The sequence below is a fragment of the Carcharodon carcharias genome, chromosome 16, assembly GCF_017639515.1.
Source record: "Carcharodon carcharias isolate sCarCar2 chromosome 16, sCarCar2.pri, whole genome shotgun sequence".
Lineage (NCBI taxonomy): Eukaryota > Metazoa > Chordata > Chondrichthyes > Lamniformes > Lamnidae > Carcharodon > Carcharodon carcharias.
The window spans coordinates 77,186,843-77,210,731 of NC_054482.1; positions in this window are offsets into that span (position 1 = coordinate 77,186,843).

The window sequence follows — 23,889 nt, forward strand, 5'->3', positions numbered from 1 at the left end:
GCGTCAGAGATGCCATGGTCACTGGTAGATGGCCTGAGGAGCTGCTACCTTCATCCAGAGTGCCCTGAGAGGAGCCCGCATAAACAACAGACACCAATGTGAGGTCGCTCTGGACCTCCCTGCTTGCCATTGATGGACGGGCACATAGCTGGGATACTGGGGGCCTCATCCATCTTCCACATGGACACTGACCATCTGAGGTCATTGCCTGTGTGAGTGCTTGCAGATCCGAGCGCAACCCCAGGAACTCCTGATTCTGTTCCTGGAGCTGCCTCTCCATGAGACTTGCCACTCTCTCAATGGAGGAGGAAGTGCATTTGACCATGAGGGTCAACGCAGTGCTGATGCCCCGCATGGACTCCTCCACAACAGCGACCATGGCACACATACCCTCATGGATCTCCACCAGATCCTCCTGCACATCCCACTGGACATCTAGCATCTGCAGCCTAAACATCTCCCTTTGACTCAGCACATCCTGGTCTCTAGCGTCCTCCAACTGCCAGTACCCTGGGCACTCTGCCGCTGTCTGCTCCTCAAGCGAGAATGAAGTGCCCTCACCATTGTTCTCCGACATTCTAGCCGAAAATCTAATGCCCACCGAGGTGTTGGTATCTGCACTGGTGCCTGGTTCAGAGAGTGGGTGTGATGCAGGTGCAGCTGAAGTCTGCTGGTCCCCTGGCGTCAGGGGTAGCTCTCTGGGGTCCTGCGACTGAGTGTGTGCTGGCAAATCAAAAGGAGAACAATGACACGTCCTTAGTTTAAGCCATCACACTGTCACTGTGCATGGCAGAGTGAGACAATGGAGATCTGCATCATGGTGCCTTCGTCTTTCATATAATTAATGTTGACTCCAGTTTTTGAGACTCCCATCAATGATGAGACTACACAAGAATGTCTACACCATCCAAAACTCACCTATGTGCACTGCAATCTTACTTTCGTCTCATACCCCAGCCTCTCCACAACCAGCTGACCAAGGTGCATGGCGCCTCTCCAGCTCCAAGCCGCCCTGCTCAAACCTTGTAAGGAGTAGGTTTGGGGGGCCTCCACCTGTCCGTGACATTTCTATATTGTTATGGGTCATCTTCAATGCCATTGCAGCCTGGCCAACCCCACCTGGGGAACACGTTGCAGGGCAATTCTGAGTTGTGGCCCCTCAAGCCACAGGGCACTCAGTCCATGCAGCCAGGACTCACCCCCATGGCCAGCTCCGGAGTCATTGACAGTTGGCATTCAGACTCTAACACCCTGAGCTCCATGTGGGGACGGCCAAGACTTAACACTTCAACACACTGATCCACGCCAACACGGTACTCACCCTATTGAGCGCAGCAGTTTGTTAAACCTTTTTCGATACTGCACCCATGTATGCCACACAACATCGTGGCTGCTGTCCTGCACTGCCAGGATCTCCCAAGCTCTTTTAGTCAGGTACAATGACCTCCTCCTTCCCTCTCTGATGACAAGGCTGTCCCTACTGGCAGCCACCTCCTCCAGGAGGACCACAAGGCACTCGTCCGAAAACCGGTGGGGAGGGGCCAGTGTCCATCTGACCTGCCCTCCTGCCTGCTATCTCCAACTGCACTTCAGGCCATAGCTGTAGTCTTCAGTACATTGCAAATATGCCCTTCCCTGGCAGCCTTCAAGGAGTTGCCTGTGCCACTTTTAAACCACCAGCCGGGTTGCCATTGGACTCTTGCTGACCATTGGGAAGACGCATTTTGCACGAGCTGGCCATTAATTGGCCAGCCAGCGTGAAACTTCAGTCAGGGACCAATTGTGGGTTGCGGCCCGTTTCGTGCCAGTCTTGGGCCCGCAAATCGTGCCATAAGACCATAAGACATAAGACAGAAATTAGGTCATTCGGCCCATTGAGTCTGCTCCGCCATTCAATCATGGCTGATAAGTTTCTCAACCCCATTCTCCTGCCTTCTTCCCGTAACCTTTGATCCCTTTACCAATCAAGAACCTATCTATCTTGGTCTTAAATACACTCAATGACCTGGCCTCCACAGCCTTCTGTGGCAATGAATTCCATAGATTCACCACTCTCTGGCTAAAGAAGTTTCTCCTCATCTCTGTTCTATAAGGTCTTCCCTTTACTCTGCGGCTATGCCCTCGGATACTAGTCTCTCCGACTAATGGAAACATCTTCCCCACGTCCACTCTATCCAGGCTTTTCAGTATTCTGTAAGTTTCAATCAGATCCCCCCTCATCTTTCTAAACTCCATCGAGTATAGACCCAGAGTCCTCAAACGTTCCTCATACGTTAAGCCTTTCATTCCTGGGATCGTTCTGGTGAACCTCCTCTGAACCCTCTCCAGGGTCAGAACATCCTTCCTGAGATACGGGTACCAAAATTGCTCATAATATTCTAAATATGGTCTGAATAGAGCCTTATAAAGCCTCAGCAGAACGTCCCTGCTTTTATATTCTAGTTCTCTCAAAATAAATGCCAACATTGCATTTGCCTTCCTAACTAATGACTCAACCTGCAAGTTAACCTTAAGAGAATCCTGGACTAGGACTCCCAAGTCCTTATGCACTCCGGATTTCTGAATTCTCTCCCCATTTAGAAAATAGTCTATGCCTCTATTCTTCCTACCAAAGTGCGTGACCTCACACTTGCCCACATTGTATTCCATCTGCCACTTCTTTGCCAATTCTCCTAATATGTCCAAATCCTTCTGCAGCCTCCCCGCCTCCTCAATACTACCTGTCCCTCCACCTATCTTTGTATCATCTGCAAACTTAGCCAGAATGCCCTCAGTTCCTTCATCTAGATCATTAATATATAAAGTGAAAAGTTGTGGTCCTAACACTGACCCCTGTGGAACTCCACTAGTCACTGGCCACCATCCTGAGAAGGACCCCCTTATCCCCACTCTCTGCCTCCTGCCAGGACCCCCTTATCCCCACTCTGTGCCCACCCGCCACAGGTAAAATTCAGGCCTGGGTTCCAAATGCTGACATTAGAGTAAAACACTGGTGGTTGGCACCTGTGATACTAATTTCCGGGCTACTTGTCACCAGCTCGATTCCCTTTTGTACAATTTCCACTTGCTATGAACGAAAAAGCAAGAAATGTCCTGCATACATTTGCCACCTTTCATAAGCTCCAGATGCCCCAAAGTGCTTTACAATCTATTAGGTACATTTTACAGTGCACTTTGAACAATTTGTTGTCTAATTAAAGAATTAATTCTTGCCAAAAGATGATCCACTGCATTAAGTTTCAGGAAAATTGTTTACACAGATGTCTTAGATTGAGAGACAATTGCACTGTAACTAATTCACATTACTCAATTATATCTTTCTTTGTATTCTTGAATTTAACGAGCCCAAACTTCCAACTACTGAATGGATGAGTCATAAAACATTCCTGTGCAAGTTTATCCAGTCTCAGGTCATTTGAGAAGCAACATTCATTGAAGTCAGCTGTGAATAATGGAAACCCATCCATTACATTTGATTGAGCAGATCATAACACCATAGTTCACCAACTAGAGGGTGATGGAATAGAATAGCTTTCTAGCTTTCTCTCCTTTTAAGAAAAATAAATATATTCTGATTGAAGCTTGGTATGTGTGAAATTTAAACCTTTCCTCCAGCCAAGCAAAGAGGAATAAACAGTGGGAGAGTTAAGGACTGCCTCCAGGGTGGAAAGGGAGGCATGCAGTGTGGAGATATTTGGACAATTATAGCAAAGAATGTGTAGGAATTTATAAGATCAAAATTAGTAAATTAAAAATCCATGATAAAGTTTAGAATACAGCTTAGAACAGAAGAATAAAAATGAAATGGTGACAAAAGTAAGAGTGTTCAGTGTTGGAAATGTCCTCTGGCATTGTTTACACGAGTTAGATGGAGTGTTAACTTTTAACAATTGAACTATTATACCATGCAACGCACAATGTATTATTCTGTCTGGGCCTGTGCCCTGTAAGGTTAGAAAAACAAGAACTTACATTTATATTTAACATAATGAAATATCCCAAGGTGCTTCACAGGAGCATTATAAAACTAAGGCCAGAATTTTCCAGCCCCCTTGGTGTCAGACATCATGGCAGGTGAGGGGTGAGCAATATGGCGAGAAAGCCAGAAATTGTTTTCATGTCATCAGGGAACCAGTTTGCGTTCCACCCATCAATGGCGGGCCACATTTCCCACTGTCACACACTGGGAAAGTCCGTTTAATGCATTTGCATCTAATTATAAGCCCTGCTCACTGGAATCAACCCCCCCACATCAAATTTACCACCCACATCAGCGTTACTTCAGAACAGTGTGCTTCACGACTGCCTTTAAAAGGCGTGCACCTGGTGATCCACACTTTGAGAGGAACTCAGAGCTGAGTGCACACAACCTTGCCCAGCGCTCATGGGGGGGTCAGGTTAATTAGGAATTTTAAGAATTACTATAGTAGTAATTGTAGTATGTGCTTGACATCTTTTATCTTGTTAATAAGTATTTTTATTTAATTTTTTTGGATCTCTAAAAGTCTTGGTGGACTTATTACTCCTGAATTCAGTGCACGCATTTCATAAGAAATACAAACTGCACGGACGTTGTGATAAAATGACCAAGTTTCCCTTGCGTATTTGATCCACCTGGCACACATCATCTGACATGTCATTAACAAATGGGGGGCTCTTAGCAGGACATTTGAAATTCCTTGATTGGTTTGGAGTTGGTGAATCTTAAAGTTATGAGTATGAGAAGGGCATTGAATTCAGGAGTTGGTGTGAGGGATTTTAAAGTGGGTGAAACTGCAAAATGGCTCTATCCACGGCTAAAGTTATTTTGGACGTAGAAGATATAGCTGACTGGGTTACAAAAATTATCTAAGGGTGCCTTGCAAACCCAGGGTCTATAGATGGTGCCTGTCATTCCTGCAGATGGCTGAGAGCAAGTGTCACCAAACGCTGAGCATGTCTAAGGAACTGGTCATTCACACGTGCCACCTGCTGCAGAATTTGGCACTACGGGGACATGGAAGGCATCCACTACCAGGGGCCATGAAAATGCCCGCAACACTCAATATTTATGCCAGTAGCTCCTTCCAGGGCTCTATAGGTGACTTGTGTGGGATTTCACAAGCCTCCGAACACAACTGTATCCAGGAGGTCACAGACACCATCTTTGTGAAGGCACAGAACTTTGTGCATTTCGCGAGATCAGGAAAGCAAGGAAGCAAGAGCACTGGGATTTGCGCAGATCTCAGGTTTTTCACAAGTGCAGGGTGCCATCGACTGCATTCACATGGCGCTCACATCTCCAGGGCAACAAGCAGTTAACATCCTACAGGTCTGCGCACAATTCCCTGGGAGCATCTATGACTCCTACATCCTTAGCAGCTCTCAGGTCCCTGACATCTTCCAGGGTCCACAGAGGCTGCAGGGTTGGCTCCTCGGGAACAAGGACATGGCTGATGATGCCCATTCAGCAGCCTCAGACTACAGTAGAGAGACAGTACATCAAGGTTCACGCTGCTACTGGTACTTTGGTGGAGGTAACTACAGGCGTTTTGAAAATGAAGTTCCAGTGCCTCAACAGGTTTGGTGGAGCACTGCAATACAGCCTCCACAGGGCTGTGCCCATCATTGTCACTTGCTGCGTGCTCCATGATCTGGCACTGCAACGGCAGGGGCGCAGGGAGCTGGCTGAGGAGGAGATGGAGGATCTGCACGTATCCTCTGATGAGGTGGACATTTAAGGGGATGACGGTGATGAAGTCCTTGAAGGCGAGGATGCCGACGATGAGACCATCGCACTGGTCAGACGGCACGCTCGAGAGGCACCCATAGCCTCTTCAGGAGCACATCGTCACTGGTCACAGATGCTGAAGCGATGAGGGGTCCAAACCCACTTCAAAGGTACTGAGAGAATGACAGAACTCTGTGATGCCTGCCTATGATATTTTGGCATCAATGACAAGCACCATCGAAGTGCAGGCATCACTAATGTGTCCAGTGAGTGTGAAGCCAGACCATCACTTTGGTCTGAAGGTTACACTCTGCACAGAAAGAGGCTCTGGACTTAGACACCTGCCTTTAACCTGTGCAGGAACCAAGGTTTCACATCTGAGTGACACAAACACTGCTCATCAGGACAAGGAGCCATAGGCAGGGAGACATTCTTGGGAGTTTATTTATAATAGTGAACGTCATGTATAAGTGATTAACACCCATGCCCAGGCTGTGCAACTACATCTTCTTAACTCCTAACCCTGCCGCCACGTCTTGGTACTCCCCCAACATCCACGGCGGAGATGGAGGCAGTCTGCTGACTGCTATGCCCTGTCTGTGATGACCATGGCGGGCAAACTCTGAAGGGCTGAGACCTGAAGGGCCCCCTCCTGCTTTCGGGGTCCTGCTGTGTGGCAGTAGCACCCTCCTTGGCCTGTGGAGCTGGAACTTCTGGCGTCACAGGAAGAGGGGATTAGGATGGGCTGAACACCCCAGGAGTCATTTGGGTGGATGGACCTGGGATGTGCATCTGCTGATCCTCCTCCCTATGGGTACCCAAGGGCCCCTGACTGCCTCCTTGAGGAAAAGGGGAAGCTGGAGTGAGATTGAGCTGCTCTGCACCCCTCTCACGTTGACACTGATGGAGGTCACCTGTGGTGGCAGTGATGGAGTTCAGCCTGCTCAGCAATGCGAGGCCGACGTCCTGGACCAAGATCTCCATAGCAGCCGCCATCCTACCAGTGTAGACCTTGGTGCGTTGTCATGCAGACGATATCACTCAGACTGAAGGAGGACAGACTCCTCCATCATCCATTGCAATCTGATGAGTGCAGCAGATGTCCCTTCCTGATGTTCCGAGCTTGCATTTGAAACTCCAGAAACTGAGGTACGACCGAGTCCAGAGGCTCCTCATCTGACTCAGACTCAGCAGGTTTCTGGCCTCCAGCAGTTCTTCAAGTGCCAGAAACCTGGGAAGTCCTTGCTGTCACCTGCTGTGGATCCGTCAGTGTTCATCAGATTGTGACCCCATTGCTACTCTAGAACTAGGTCTCACTGAGGTATGTGTCTCTGCACTGGTGTGAGTGCTATGACGGGACTTTAAGGAGGGTGTCATCAGATTCTTCTTCCAAGGTGTCTTCGGGGCTTGAGTCAAGGACTTGGCTCATGGACCCCTTTGGCTGCTTCCCAGATGTGTCTGCAAAAGCAAGGGGAGATAATTAGTGCATAAGAGAGGACTGTGGAACAGGGGAACAGACTCACAGCATTGTTGTCTGATGGATGTTGCACTGCTGGATCCTCACTTGGTTGAGCATCGCCGACCGCACCGTCAGCACAGGAGCAGTTCAGGTCGTCGAGGGCCAGCTGGATGATTCTATTTTCAAAGCCTGTGAGGATCTTGATATCAGGCATTGCTCCACCAGTCTGCAACCTCTCCCTTTTGTTGTGTGCCAGCTTGTCCTGCATGAATACAGATGGAGAGATTGTGGATGGTGACTGGTGCCATGGATGGGATGAGGACACAATCCATAGTGCAGAAGAAAATGTGTGAGAGAGGGAGTGAATGGTGATGTCCCGTGAACTGGCAGTGAGTGTGATCCCAGTGGACGTGAGATGGGTTTAAGAGTGTGTGAGTTGGGAGTGATGAGAAGAGTGACTTACTCTAGTGGAATAGAGGGGATCATTTATCTTCATTTGGCCCAGGTGGCTGTCCTTTTTTGCAGGGCATTGGTGCTGACCACTGCTGCTACCGCCTCCTATGCTGGATTGGTGACCTTGCTTGCTGGTCTTCACCGAGGGGAGATTACAGATTTAGGGGGGTGGAGCCTAGAGAAGGATTTGAAAACTAGGATGAGAATTTTAAAATCAAGGTGTTGCTTGACAAATTTGAATCACCTTTAAGTAAACAGAGGTGACTGAAAAAGCTTCAAGCTCTGATAATTTGCATTCTGGGAAGGTTCCTATGATACTTTCTATTTTTCTTCTGTAAAGTGGCACTTGTAGTGTGACATATTAATGTGCTCAATATACTATTTTTATACTAAAGATATGAGTCGGCCAGTGAATCTCCAATAATCTTACCTATATTATTAAAAATGCTTGTGTTAAGTTGGGTTATGTACTGTTTTATAAACTTCAGAATGTTATACCACCTATTGCAAATATATAGTTCTGTTGCTGAGGTAGAGCTGTATCTTTTCATGGCCAGAGTGTCATTGCTATCTTGATAACGCCTTGGGTCAATTAAAGTTTCACTGTTTGTTGTGAAGATTGCGGAACTAATCTGATCAAAATCCTCAGACTTCCAAGATGAAATTTCTGGTTTCACTTCTCTTTTAGCTATACAATTTTAAAACACTTCTTTTAAAAAAAATCTTGTTGGAAGAAATTGGCTTATATGAAAATTAGCTGCAAAAAATTGCCTGGAAAAGATTTAGTTACCACCGAGTATGGGTGGAAAGGTAATTATGTGGCGAGACAGAAAATGCGCACTCATGAATTATTTTTATGTTACTATACGTCTGTGCCCATAATCAAATCATTTATTTATTTGGAGAACAACGTAATTCCCAAAACATATCCCTGAGATACTTACCACATCTTGCTAATCCCTCTATTTACTATTATAGTTTGCTTACTATGCTTCATTCATACGACTTTCCATGCTACCAGATCAATGATGAAGGGCCGGCATTAATTCCACAAAAGAAATGATTGCAACCCATTATTGATTTGATGCCAATTTACTCAAGGAACAATGAAATCGTGGTGCTCTTTTCCTGGTGTTCTTGACCTCCCACAAGGGAGCACTGATGTGAAATATCACAGCAAAGTGAATTGACCAAAAATGAAAGATGGAAGTAAATGGTCTGAATTTTTCACTGAATAAAACTTTCAAATATATTGAGAAATTTTGCAACTTGAAGCTTTCAAAGAGCATTTTCAAACCTTCCCACTCTTCTCTCATGTATTTAGATGAAAATAGTACACCATAAGCAATTGACTTGTATTTTTAAGTGTACATTTTGAGGGCTTGTTCAAGGTTACACAATTCTGCTAAACTGTCATATAGTCCTGTCATATAGTCTTTGATATTTGTAGCAATAAAGTTAAGGGATATAGATTCATTAGCATCCAGATTCAGTTCCGAAAGTAGAAATACACACCAGAGTGTGCATGTTCCAGAAGGCCCATAAGGCTCTTGCACTGCTCTGTTCTGTGATATCGAATTTAGTAGAGGAAACCTGAAACAGATGTTAGACACTCACTTATACATATATTGGGCCTAACATCTGTGTTAGGTGGCTGCCAGGTATATTCCTGAAAAATTGGCTGAATCAACATTGGGTTTGGCATCTTTTAGACTTCCTTTGGGCTTGGGATTTTAGTCACTGAAATTGGTCTTCATTGAGCCTGCTTTACAACCATACAGGTCTAATTGCTACACCCATATCGATATTGGCCGATTTTGTGCCAACTATGCGTACGTAGGCAAACAGTAAAGATCTGATTTCACTCTGTAATAAATGTGGAAAATATATATTATATATACATAAGTATTAAAATATATATTTTAAATATTTGTCTAAGAATGGAATTATATTACATTAATTTTATTGACTGGTTTAAATGCTAAAAGCGTTTTAATACCTGTTGAGGGTGAAACTCATCTCGGCCATTTAACACACCATGGGCAGGATTTTTGGGTCATTGGGTAGACGTGGTGGGCTGGCCCGCGAACGTTCTTTGACTGCAATTTCATGCTAGCTGTCAATTGATGGCCAGCCAGCGTGAAATGCGTTCTGAAAGGCCCTGCACTGCCAGGGCAGGGGTGGTAGGAGGGCGAGCGCTGAAGTCAGCGCGGACGAGGGGGAGCGCGATGTGAAAGCTCCCTGAAGGCAGAGAGCTGCGTCAGGGAGCTGAAGAATTTAAAAGCCAAAAATAAACATTATGGAATTCTGAAAAATAGGAATCACTCACCTAGACAAATTGATGATAAAAATTCTGCCCAAACATTTTTTAAAAAATTAATATCAGAAACCTCATCCCGCCCTTCAATGAGGTTTCCTCAAGAAACCAAAGGCCGCCTGGCCGATTCGCCCGCTCGTCAACCATAACATTGGACGGGCAGCAAAAAATCACAGTCAATTACTACATTAATGGCCTTAATAGGCCTCTTAATCATCAGCGGGTACGCTGCCAACTCTCGCACGCGCCCGCCGACCGAAATATCGTGCGAGTGCACGATGATATCGGGACGCTCGCCCGACCTCATCATGCGCTATTTTTCACCTGATCGGGTCGGGCCTACACCCGCCCACAGGACATAAAATTCTGCCCCATGCCTATTTAATTTTTCAAGATGAATTTAATCCCTATTTTTGTTACATCAAAAGATTTTTTTACTTCTTCAGGAGGTTTTTCATTCTCTTTTGTTGGAATTTATAGGGTTTTGTTCTTTATTATGGGCAGATAATGTTCCAAAATCAAGCAGGCTAATGACTTTCCATGAAGCTAATTTAAATTTTGGACCTTATGTGCCTGTATGCATTTCCTTACTGGAACCTTGTTCTCCAGAGAGCCTTTTACATATTAAAGCTATCAGATGGCAACTAATCATCTTTGCACTGTAACAAAATTAGCAGCATAGCTGCACTGTTAATCCATACAAATATCCAGCTAAGCGTTTTAACTATATTTTTAACTTCTGCAAGCTCTTTGCTTTTGTGATCTCATCTGAGGTTTGAAATATAGTTTAATGTTGGTCTGTAAGTTGGTTCCATTAAAATCCAACATGGGACATGAGCGTTGGATAACAAATATTTTAGGGAGCAATTGGCATTTTTCTCAAGAGTCTCCAACTGAATTCTTGATAGAAGTACTGTATTAAACAATGCCCATTGTATGTTACTTTTAAGAATGTCTTTTAAACTCTAAAGATCATGTCCCTCCATACAGCCAAAATCCAGGTGAACTATCACTTGTGTCAATCACTATTTCTTGATTTATATTCTATATCAGTATTAACCATATAAACTTTTACCATTGCTAAAATTATAAATTGTACTTGCCTGATCTTGTATTGGAACTCTGCTATGGGAGTGTGAATCAATAACCATCCTGAACCAGTAAATATAAGTCTCACAAATGGAAACTAACAAAAGGAAACAAAAGGGGCAAGGGAAATATCCACATAAGGAGCAGGACCAGGAGAAAAGAAAGGGAATTCAAACTAAATTGCTTTGAGGACTGAGGCTGGAATGGTCTAGCACTCATGTTTTTTTTCCACTGCTGCTTAAAGTACATCCAAATGGATTATCTTATTGCAGTCTTCAAACTTCTCTTCCAATTTTCTTGGCAGAATATGGAGCAAAAGAGCCCACTGAGATGAAGAACCGCTGATAAATCAATATTTTTTGTCAGTGTGGAGCTTTGCCAAAGCACAGACGTTGTGGGGCCTTCTGTTAGGGAAGAAAGCTGAGATCACTTGCTAAGCTTTAGTAACTGCACAACAGAAAAAAAAAGCTGAAATAAGCTGAGTTCCATTGCAGGCATCTGTTTTACCAATTATTGGTAGTATCAATTATTCTGCCAAATCCATGTCATTCTGTACTCAGTGGAGGTCTATGCTTTAGATATTAAAATGACAACTTACATTTGTACTGTTATCAAGCAGCAGGTTATCCCATCAGCTCTTACTCACATTACAGGTGGTCCAATGGGTTATTTAGAGGGTTTAGAAACTTAATGTCATTTACACTACATCTAGTTTGAAGTACAAGTTGTATGATCATTTTATTAAGATAGTCTCAGAACACATGCCAAAAATCAATTGCATTCCATTTGATGGTCTCACACCAGTGTTCTGCTATACTTCATGTGCCAATATAGTGCAGATGATGCAGAAATATAAGTATAATTGGCAAATGAGGGCGGTTAATAAAAATATCTAATTCAATTGCTGGTAATGAAATTGGCTTGACAGTAGCACCAAATGGGCAATAGTGAATTGGAACTAGTGTTACACCCTACTATTAACTTCATTTCTAAAGAGAATCGAGTAGAGTGGAAAATAGGCCACCCATTCTGTAAATCATATTTCTGTTGAAAGATCGTCAACCTGAAATCCTAACTCTATTTCGCTCTACATGAATGTTGCCAGACCTGCTGAGTATTTGCAGCATTTTTTTGTTTTTGTCTATGCCCATTTGCCAATGACTGTTTGATGCTACCAAATAAATGATTTCATTGTGTTTAGATCTGCATTCAACTTTATTTGGGCTCTTGTCAAGTTGCAAACTCTACAAAATGAATTTGGCAGTCATTCAGGCCTGGTCCAATCACAATGTCCAAATGAAGGCAACCGTTGTAGAACCTTTCATAGAAACCAATCCCCTTTCTTCCCAAGTGAATTCAAAACTTGCCTCCTCTACCCCACCTGAAAGAAAATTTGAGATATGACTTCCTTTGTGTGTAGCAGTGGTCCCTGATATCAGTTCTGAATTTGTCTTTTAACAGCTTGTACCTATTTGCCTTACAGTCTGGGTTTAACTTGAAATAATATTCAGAATTGATATTTGCTATTCCTAGTATCCTTTGAGTAGGTCTTTGGCACAGTCAGCCCTGACTGATTTGCAAGGTAATGGAAAAATTTGGCTGCCCTGAGAAATTCATCACAATAGTTCAAAAGTTCCATGACAGCATGCTCATGCATGTCCTGGATGATGGTGAGTCTTCTGATCCATTCCTGTTCACTAATGGAGTTAAACAGGGCCATGCGCTAGTGCCCAAACCCTTCAGCATATTTTTCTCTGCCATGCTCTTTGATGTTTTCCATGATTGTGGCCCATGATGGCAAACTGCTCAATCAAAAATGACTCCAGGCAAAGGCCAAGATCTCCAAGGACATGCTTCATGATTTCCTATTTGACGATGACTATGCACTAGCTGCCAGATCAGAGTGGAACATGGAATATAGTATGGACCTATTGTCTAATGCATGTGACAACTTCAGTTTTCTTTGTGCTGATTGTAAGGCTGAAGTAATGTACCATCCTGTTCCAGGAAAGCCCTATCTCTTGCCCTGGTTTCAGTTCATGACCAGAACCTGTCAGCAATGCATAAATTCACTTATCTCAGCAGTACTTTCTCTCGAGTTCTTTATGTTGACGACAAGGCACATGCAAGAATTGCCAAAGCAAGTGCAGCCTTTGGCAGGATTCGATCATCAGTCTGGGAATGAAGACAAGTAATTCTGCCTGCCAAACGGAAAGTCTATAGAGCAATAGTCCTGCCCACTCTACGCATGCAAGACTTGCACTATGCACCAGCATCTTGCCAAGGAGTTCAACCACTTTCACTTGAGCTTTGGAAGCTCTGAAGATCAGATGGCAGGACAAAATACCAGACACTGGGGTGTTCACCTGAGTTGGCATGCCAAGCACCCACACCATATTAAGACATGCACAACAACATTGGGCTGGTCATGTCACCAGAATGCCTGACACTCACTTCCCAAAGCAAATCTTCTGGGGTGTGCTCTCATGGCAGTCAAAGGTTTCACTTAAGATTTTGGAAGTTCATCCAGAATCACTGTACTTGGTGCAACCAAGTAAAAAACAGTAGTTGCTTCCTTCAAAAGCAAGCACATATCAGAGAAAGAGAGAAAACGCAAGAACAGGAAATCATGAGCCAATATCTCACAGTATCCCGTTCAAAATTCAATCAACTGTGGTATCCTATCCTATTTGCAGCAGAACATCCTGAGCACAGGTCTGCCTTAGCAGTCACTTACATACCCCAGATACCGTACATGGTCATTTTTGCCTTGAAGGACAAACAAAATCGTGTGTGTGTGTGTGTGTTTGTCTGTCTGTGTGTCTGTCTGCGTGTGTGTTTGTGTGATTGAGTGAGAGAGAGAGAGATGTGGGGGGAGGGGCATTTGCTCTCTTTGCATTTATCAGTATTGCAGTTCTACCAACTTAGATTATTTTGTTCCATCTCGAACTCTTTTTCTCTCTTTCTGTCACACAAGTTTGGTATTATTTGTAAAACTGACCAACTCACTATTGTATTTATAAATCCAGAACATTTATTTCAGTTAGAAACAATGGGGGCCTCAGCACTGACTTTTTGGCAACATTATTCAGAACATTTCCTAGTATAAGGAAAGGTTACTCAGACTGATTCAAATGGTACTTCATACTGCTTTTAGGATCATAAAGAACATAAGAAATCGGACTAAGACATTTGGCCCACAAATCTGCTCTGTCATTCAAGAAGAACATGGCTTAATTTCTATCGAAAATCAACTAAGTCTTGAATATATTCATTGACTAAGCATTAGCAGCCCTCTGGGGTAGAGAGATGGATGCCTTTCCTCATTCCAGTCCTCAATAGCTGATCCTTTATCTGGAGATTCTGACTCCTAGTTCTAGACTCTCCAGCCAGAGGAAACATCCTGCCAGCATTTACCCTGTCAAGCCTGAAAGGTTCTCAAAATTCCCACATTTTTCATATCATCAACAAGGATATGACTTTTGGACTTTTACCTGAAACCAAACAACGAGAGGAGACAGAATACGCATTCTTCCCTTTAAAAAATCAACACGAAAGTAAAGCCCATCAAAATCTTGCTTAAATAATCGCTACTAACTACAGGGGCAGGAAGACCACAATCAATGCAATTATGCAAACCCATCAATACTCCACACATACAATGGCTTTCAGTTCAAGACTAGTTACAGGGGCAGGAAGACAAAGATAAACATCATACAAGCCCATTAAAAACAACAAGACGTCAATCGCCTGGGGAAGCCCACCAAAATCAAACAAAGAACTAACCTTGATTTGGATTAAGATAAGAAATTTTTTTGAAAAACAGTATAACTGGGCCAGCAGATCTGGAGTGAGCAGTTTGTCTTGGGCAGTCAGCAGTTGGGAGCAGTTTTGCAGAGTTTAAACAGGGAGCTGAGCCAAGCGGAGGAAGAAGATCTGGAGGTTTGCAGGCCCGCAAGCAACATCATGGCAAGGGGCATGGGGTGGCAGGTTCAACCGAAGACAACAAGGCCACAACCGCAGCCCTCCACGAAGATCGACCACCCACAACCGCGCCCTCCACCCAACTGAAGAACCTTCGCAAATTCCACAGACCAGGACCACGTGGGGACAGCAGACCCCGGAGGATACAAAGAACATACCCCAAAACTGCAACCGGCTTACCTGGCTGGATTTCAAACTGTCAAGGAACCCTGGGTTGGTGAGCATGATCCCTGACCTCTCCTAGTTCAATTTAGTTAGGTTTTTGGGGTGGGACAAGGGTAAGGAGGTTAGTAGTGTGATTTTCCCTTGTTATGCCATGTGTTCCCCATTCTTAACTAAGTGTACTTTGTAAATCCGTATAATCTCAGTGTAATCCTAATGTTATAAGTTCATTTGTGACTTCAATAAGCTCATTTTTTTTTTCTTGCACCAAAACCAGTTGTCTGCTGCACTTTGTCACAACCCCCAAATAAGTCCAAGGTCTAGAACCCAGGGAGTGGGAGCGATTCAAACCGCTCAGAAGTCAGAGGTGGATCTGACACACACACCACCGCCCCCTGCAAGCCCTCTCAGAATACTATGGCCAGGATTTTGCCCTCATCAGGCGGGCTCAGCGGGGGCAGGTGGAAGCGGCCGGGAAGCAGCCCGCTGCTCATGATCAGGGCTGGACCGCGATTTCACGCTGGTGGGCCAATTAAGGCCTGCCCAGTGTGAAACGCATGATGCAGTGCTCAACACTACCTTTATGGGAGGGGGGTGGGGTTGGGAGGAGATGCAAACGGGGAACACAAGTGCGTGCAGGAAAAGCTCCCTGAGTAACAGAGCTGCTTCAGGGAGCTGAAAATCTTAAGAAATAAAAATAAAGAATTTTAAATTGTGAAAAAACATGGCCCTGCTCGTGTGACAGAATCTTAATTTAATTTTCCATTGTTGTTGGAAACCTCATTCTGCCCCTGGATGAGGCTTCCTAAAAAATCCAAAGGCTGCTTGACCTTTTCGCCTGCCCGCCAACTGTAAGGTTGAACGAGCAGTGAAAAATTTAATTCACTTATTACTTTAATGGCCTTAATAGGCCTTTTAGTTATTGGCGGCTGCCCTTCCAACTCCTGCACGTGCCCACCGACCAAAATATCATGTGTGTATACAATGATGCCGGGTCGCTCGCCCGATGTCATCGTGTGTCATTTTACGCTCGTTCGGCTCAGGCACTCGCCCACCCAACGAGCTAAAAATTCTGGCCTATGTTTTTCAATAAGATCACCTGTTATCCTTCTAAACTCTAGAAAATATAGTCCCATTTTACTCATTTTCTTCTCACAGGACAGCCTTCTCATTCTAGGAATCAATTTAGTGAATCTTAATATGTATCCCCTCTAAAGCAAGGATATGTTTCCTTAGGTATAGTGATGAAAACTGTATAAAGTTCCCTAGGTGTACTCTCACCAAAGCCCTATATAATTGCAGCAAAGCTTCCTTACTCTCATACATCCATACCCTTACAATAAAGGATAGCATACCATTTGCGTTCCTAATTGCTTGCTGTACCTGCATAGTTGGTTGCAAGGATCTGCCAACTCCTTCTGAATACCAAAATTTACTAGTCGCTCACTTTTTAAAAAATATTCTGCCTTTGCATTTTTCCTACCAAAGTGGATAACTTCACACTTTCCTACATTTTACTCTGTTTGCCAGCTATTTTCTCAATCATTTAGCCTATCTATAAAGCCTTTGTAGCCTCTTTGTGTCTTCACCACAGCTTCTATTCCCATCTACCATTGAATCATCAACAAACTTGGATATGTTATAAAACAAAAATAAAAATACCTGGAAAAACTCAGCAGATCTGGCAGCATCTGCGAGAGGAACACAGTTAATATTTTAAGTCCGTATAACTCTTCAACAGAATTGGTTCTCTCATCTGACCCATCGATGTAGATTGTAAATAGCTGAGGCCCAAGCACCGAACCTTCTGACGCATTAGCTACACCTTGTGATCCTAATGTGATCTCTTTATTCCTATTCTCTATTTCCTGTTTGTTAATCAATCCTCAGGCCATGCTAATATATTACCTCCAATCCCTATGTGTAAAACTCTAATCTTGTGTAACTGATTTTAATAGCTATTGTTTTGCCCTTACAATGTATTAATGTACAATTTTAATGTTTGGTTGATAATTGGGAAGTATAAATCTTAAAATTGTAATACTTAAAATAACAAGTGTACAGAAATTCTAAGGTAGCGACCACTGAACTTTTGAACCAACATTGATCCTCACAGAGACAACAGATTTTAATATAAAGTAACTATGTGCTTAATCATGGCGGCTTACAGGATAGAAGTAGGCTATTCAGCCCATTAGGTTCTTTAAGAGAGCTATCCAATTAATTCTACTCCACTCTGTCCCCGTAATGCTACAGGTTTTTTTTTTCCTTTTCAAATATCTATTCAATTTACTTTTGAAAGTTACTATTCAATCAACCTCAACATCCTTTCAGGCAACGCTTTCCAGATCATCATAATTTGCTGTGCACAATAAAATTCTCCTGGCCTTGCCAGAACATAATGGTTCCCAAGTTTCAGGGAGCTGCGATCAATCATATGATGGAAGAACACTATTAATCTTGTAAAAGAAAAACATCTGAGGCTGCCTGACCTGCTTAGTATTTCCGGTATTTTCTGTTTATATTATCAGTTATATTATCTTTTTAATAAAGTTTCCACTGGAATGAGAAAATTAGCTGGTGAAAAATGATTTAAAAAATCAAAGACAGATGTATAATTAAAAGTTTCACTTGGTGACATAGTAATTATGTGTAACAAGAGAAAATTTTTTAGTAAGTTAACCAAATAGAAATTATACCTCATAAGCCCAAGAGAAAATAGCTCATTAGTAACTAAATCAGCTTATTAATTGCAGTTTTTAATAAGGTATGGTTTTCAATTATATAGAGTTCATCTTACCTTTTGATGGAAGCATGTAATTCAGAAATGTGCAAATCGTCATATAATGAGTTCCCAATCTTCAGGTGTAGTTCTAACTGCTGTATTTTATGTTTATGACTATTGTATGTACTCTCTTGATTAATCAAATGATGAACACTTGACCTCAACATTTCAAGACCCTTGTTAATTTTAAAGAACATCTAATCATAAAGAAAATCATCCTTTAAGACCAGCTGACTTTGTTCGTCTAATCAATACTCACTGCTTACTTCCGATCAGCTGCTCTTTATTCAGTCCAAATGTTACCATGGTACCTGGAACCTTAATCTTTTATAAACTCCAAAGATAGTCAGCTGATAATGATGATAATCTGTGCAACAGCTTTTCAGGTGAAGCCTTATTGAAGGTTCTTTGCAAGTTGGGGTGTATTAAATCAGGGGTTTTCAATGTCGACTTGAATGCCATTTCTGAAAAAAGAGACATGCTGTCGAAGCTTTTCATCTTGCACTCATCAGGGCAGATTGGCAAGAATACCAATTGTAAAGGGAACAACAATTTATACTGCGTGAGAAGAGAGTGCTGATTAGTTAACAAGTGGATTCTGATTGGTAGAAGTGTTGCCATGGAGAATGCACCAAGGAACATTTAATTGCCAAGTTTTTGTTTAAATTCAAACTAGGCAGGTCAACTCTGGTCAAGGCATTGCAATGGGGAATGAACCAGGGGATGGCTGCCCCCCAAGCTTTTGTTTAGTTGAAAAAAACAGAAAGAGCATGTCCGCCAATTGCACCTTTTTCAACTACACAAAATCTTGGGGGGCAGCGTTCCCTGGTTCATTCCCAATGGCAACACCTCTACCACTTGCCAACCAATCAGCACTCTCTTCTCATGTAGTATAAATTGTTGCTCCTTTTACAGTTGGTATTCTTGCAAATCTGTCCTGATGAGTGCAAGATGAAAAGCTTTGACAGCATGTCTCCTTTTTCAGCAATTCTCAAGTTCTGTACTACCAAATGACTATTTGAATGCCATTTCCTCTAAAAGGGGAAGAAGGCTGTTCAGACAGCATTTGACTTGGTGTGTTGACCGTCAATCATTAGGTTATTTTTCATACAGGAAATGTTTGACTAATGATTGATTCCTGGGTTTCTTTTTGCTGTCTTTGTTGAAAATGTTGAATAGGAACAGAAAATGCTGAAAATTCTCAGCAAGCCAGGAGCATCTACTGTTTAGATTTCAGATTTCCAGCACCTGCAGCATTTTATCCCTGTTTTATTGAAGATTTGTAGGCTTATTTTCAGTTCAATGGTACCACTACTGTATTCTTGGGTAGGTGGTAGGGGAGGGAGTTTATCAACTGCACACCTGAGTGGTAAACTGGCAGAATGAACTGTCCACCCATTGTCATATTTAAACACTATTCATTTTCCCTCATGCGTCTGCCCAGGTCCAGGAGCACTGCTGTGTTCAGTCCTCATCATCCGGGAAGGGTATCCTGGATCCAGGTCACCTTCTTTCCTGCATTCCTATTCAACCCCCACTGGAAGCTCTGGAAAATCCAGGGCAATTTAAATGGATCAAAAATCCAGCAAAAGTAATCTCTTTCCCTGTTTTTACTGCCATTTGCATGCAGCAAATAGGCATTCCCTGGGAAAGGGTCAGGAAAACGAACATCTTTTATATCACCCATGACATTGAGCACCGCAGATGATGCAGTGGCTGACATTAAATGCTGCATGTCTGCATATATTTAGTTCTGATTGGTGCTTCTTGTTTTTACATTGTTAGTCTGTAAAAACCTTCCTCTGACACCAAGGAATGTACACAGCAATATATTTAGTTTAGAAACAACTCCACTTGGCAATCTTGCACAATGTGGCTATCAATTCATTATGTTCAGCTTGGCAATTTAAATAAGATGTCACCAATAAATTTATGTACATCCATTTCCAATGTTACCCTACATGGAATTCTATTCCATGTATTAATCATTCTTTGAAAAAGAACGTCCTGACGTCAGTTCTAAATTGATCTTTTACTAGTTTTAATTTGTTTCTTCCTAGTTTCGTACTCATTATTCAGTTTGAAGTAATTTTCCAGATTTATCTTTTTCATGTTATATTATATACCTCGATGTGGCCACAGCTCAGATGCCTCATTTCAAGGTCAAACAATGCAAGGTTAGTACATTGTTAATAACAATCAAATAATTGAATTTAAATAATTCAAATTTATTATTTATTATTAAAATTCAAATAACCAACAGCCCCATGGCTGTTCCCCGAAATCTGATGGATTATACCATAATAGCTCATAATAAATAAGTATTAAACATATATGATTTAGATTTTTTAAATTCATTTACAAGATCTGGGCATTGCTGGCTAAGTCAGCATTTATTGTCTGTCCCTAATTGTCCTTGAGAAGGTGGTGGTGAGCTGCCTTCTTAAACCGTTGCAGTCCCTGTGTTGTAGGTACACCCACAGTGCTGTTAGGAAAGGAGTTCCAGGATTTTGACCCAGCGACAGTGAAGGAACAATGATATATTTCCAAGTCAGGATGGTGAGTGGCTTGGAGGGGAACTTCCAGGTGGTGGTGTTCCCATATATTTGCTGCCATTGTCCTTCTAAATGATAGTGGTTTTGGGTTTGGATGGTACTGCCAAAGGAACCTTGCTAAATTTCTGCAGTGCATCTTGTAGATGGCACACACTGCTGCCACTGTGAGTCAGTGTTGGAGGGAGTGAATGTTTGTCGAAGAGATGCCAATCAAGTGTGCTGCTTTGTTCTGGATGGTGTCAAGCTTTTTGAGTGTTGTTGGAGCTACACTCATCCAAGCAACTGGAGCGTATTCCATCACACTCCTGACTTCTGCCTTGTAAATGGTGGACAGGCTTTGGGGAGTCAAAGAAGGTTCATTTTTGCCAAGTTTCAAGACTGATCAATTAATCTGCAAAACAATATAGTTAGATATTTGTAGTAATCATGTTGTTATTTAATGGGTAATGTACCTTTAAGAATGATGCGTATTAGGGAAGATCACATGATCTGTAGTAACCAATAGGAGAGTAGCACGGGCTACCTTCACAGTCAGTGTAGAGATAGAGTTGGAGTTGAAAGCACACGTGTAGTAGCCGCTGAGTGTATTGTAAATAAACTTAATGTTTCCACCCAAGAAGTGTCTGCAGATCAACTTTATCACAAATAGTACAACTCGGCCACCCTACAACAATATTCCTTCTGTTATACATTTAGGCACTCAAGTTTAGATTAATTGGGAGGTCACTATCTGCAAATGCTAACTCCATCTTTGGTCTTAGTTCATTATATTTTATGATTTGTGTTTAAACTTGTGAAACCTTCATTTATTGCAATGCCATTTGCTGCAATGGAGCCATATGCAGCAAACAGTGCAATCACCAATCTGGGTTTCTTTGAACACCAGTCACAAACTCCCCTTTTCATTTGATCCCAACCTCTCCCCCACCATCCAAATTTCCTTTGCAAATAATAGATTCAGTCTTAGGATAAAATGAGATTATCGAGAGAAATGAGGATACTTGCCAATTAATTCTGCCCCTTTTTAAAATAAGAGTTGTGTGTGGTCTGTTACTGTTATATTATATAACTATCCTTGTCACGGTATTTTATTCAATTGAGAATTATGTAGATTTTTGGGCCCCTTACTGTTGTTGTCTTGGGAACAGCACATACTTCATTCAAAATATTGCTATTGTATCTTATGGTTTACATCCTCACTCCCTCACTTCATGAAGGTTACCTGTGCTTGCCATTTCTCCTAATGAAATTAGATGATGACAATATGGAAAATCAAGTACATCCTAACATTCCCCAGAGCAGCCCATCGTTTCCTCCAGCCATGGAGTGACTTTCTCTTTAAAATGCACAAATGGATGAATAACCATAATGAGGGGAATTTTGTTACATTCATAGCATTTATTCTGCAAAAAGAGATTAAATGCTATGATAGTTGATTTTGCAATCTGTTAGATGGGAACTGTTGAGTCAGCTGTTGCGGACTTTTGTGATAGATTCCATCACTGCTTTCAGCTTCATCCAGTTTTTAAAAGCAAGGCTGTAAATAATGCTGGACTTAATGTATTTGGAGCGACAGGAAGGCAAATTTAAGCTGACATCAGTGGTTTGCTGTATAGGTCACTTTCAATTTTGTTCCGGATGGTAGGCCATGCAGCTAGGAAGGGCAGAGCTGAACTTTGTAATGCAGCTTCATGCTGTTACTCGCAAAGTACTTTTTACTTCTTGTGGACTGAGGCTACTTAGTGTGTATTAAGCATTTTTGCACTCACAAGAGAGTCAAGAGAAAAATGGAAATAGCCTTATTGTTCCAGTGGAAAACTCTGCATCGTACAATTTCCCATGAATCATTTTTTAAAAGAATTTGTAATTGCTCTAGGGGTTGTCTTCAGTGCCATCAGCATTCATGACGGTGTTAGGTCACAGGACTCTAGAATTCTAGCAGTAGTCAAATGTTCATGTAATCCTTAACAGGATACATGTATCTTCATACCTTAGCACAGTTTCTCATTTTACGTCTGCCAATTTTCTCCTCTTCGATCCTCACCTTCTTTCCTGAAAGCACTGATGTCTAGCTGGGGACAAGTGCTTGGTAGTCCTTCACTCAATTAGTAATGTCAAGAGAAGACAAAAAGGAGAAAATCATCAATTTTGTGACAAACACAAATGCTTAAAGATATCAATGTTTCTTATAATAAGAATAGTGTTTCCAATTAGCGTCAGAGGATCCTCTGCAAATTTCCACAATACAAGATTCCTGACTTTAAATTCTACTCTGGCTGATGATGCAAACCTAGGACTGATCAATCTTAGGAAGGGTGGTCCAGGATTTTGACACAGTAACGGTGGAGGCACAGCAACATTGTTACAAGTCAGGATGGTGTGTGGCTTGGAGGGGAACTTGCAGGTTGTGCAGTTGCCATGAATCTATTGCCCTTGTCCTCCTGATAGACGTTGCGGGTTTGGAAGATGCTGTCAATGGATCCTTGGTGAATTTCTGCAGTGCATCTTCTACATAGTACATTCTGCTACAACTATGTGTCAGTGGAGGGAGCGAAAGTTTAAATTGGTGGATAGGCTGCTTTTTGTGGACAGGACATACCTGGGTAATTTTCCACATTACCAGGTAGAAGCCATTGTTGTAGCTGTACTGGAACAAGTTAGCTAGGGGTGTAGCTAGTTCTGGAGCAGAAGTCTTCTGTACTATAGCCAGGATGTTGTCAAGGCCCATAGCCTCTGCAGCATCCAGTGCCTTCAGCTGTTTCTTGATATAATGTGGGATGAATTGAATTGGCTGAAGGCTGGCATCTGTGATGCTGGGGATCTCAAGAGGATGCTGAGATGGATCATCCACTTGGCACTTCTGCCTGAAGATGGTTGCAAATACTGCCTTTTCTTTCATGTACTTGATGTACAGTGCTTCCCCATCATTGAGTTATTTGTGGAGCCTCCTCATCCTATTAGTTGTTTAATTGTTGACCACATGTAGAGATGTAATACTGAGAGGTTTCTGAGTTACTGAGAGGAATGACAAATTTTATTTACAGAGCCGTTGGATTAGCTGCAGGCCTCTAGCAAGTCTACAATACACCCTCCAGACTAGGAAAGGTCCACCCCCTATAAATTTCTCTGCGCTCAGTATTGATTGGCTGTTCTGACCACGTGATTTTTGCTCAGTAAGGCTGGATTAAGCAACAATCATTACATCCCTCCCCCTTTAATTCCTTGTTTTACATTCCTTATTTACGCAAATTAGTTTTTACAGGTGAATAGAAAACAATATCAAAAATCTTAGAAATTATCACACTGGCACTTTGTCATAAATTCAGATTATACACTTATACACTTGGTCCAGTAATATAAATCAAGTTGTTGAGG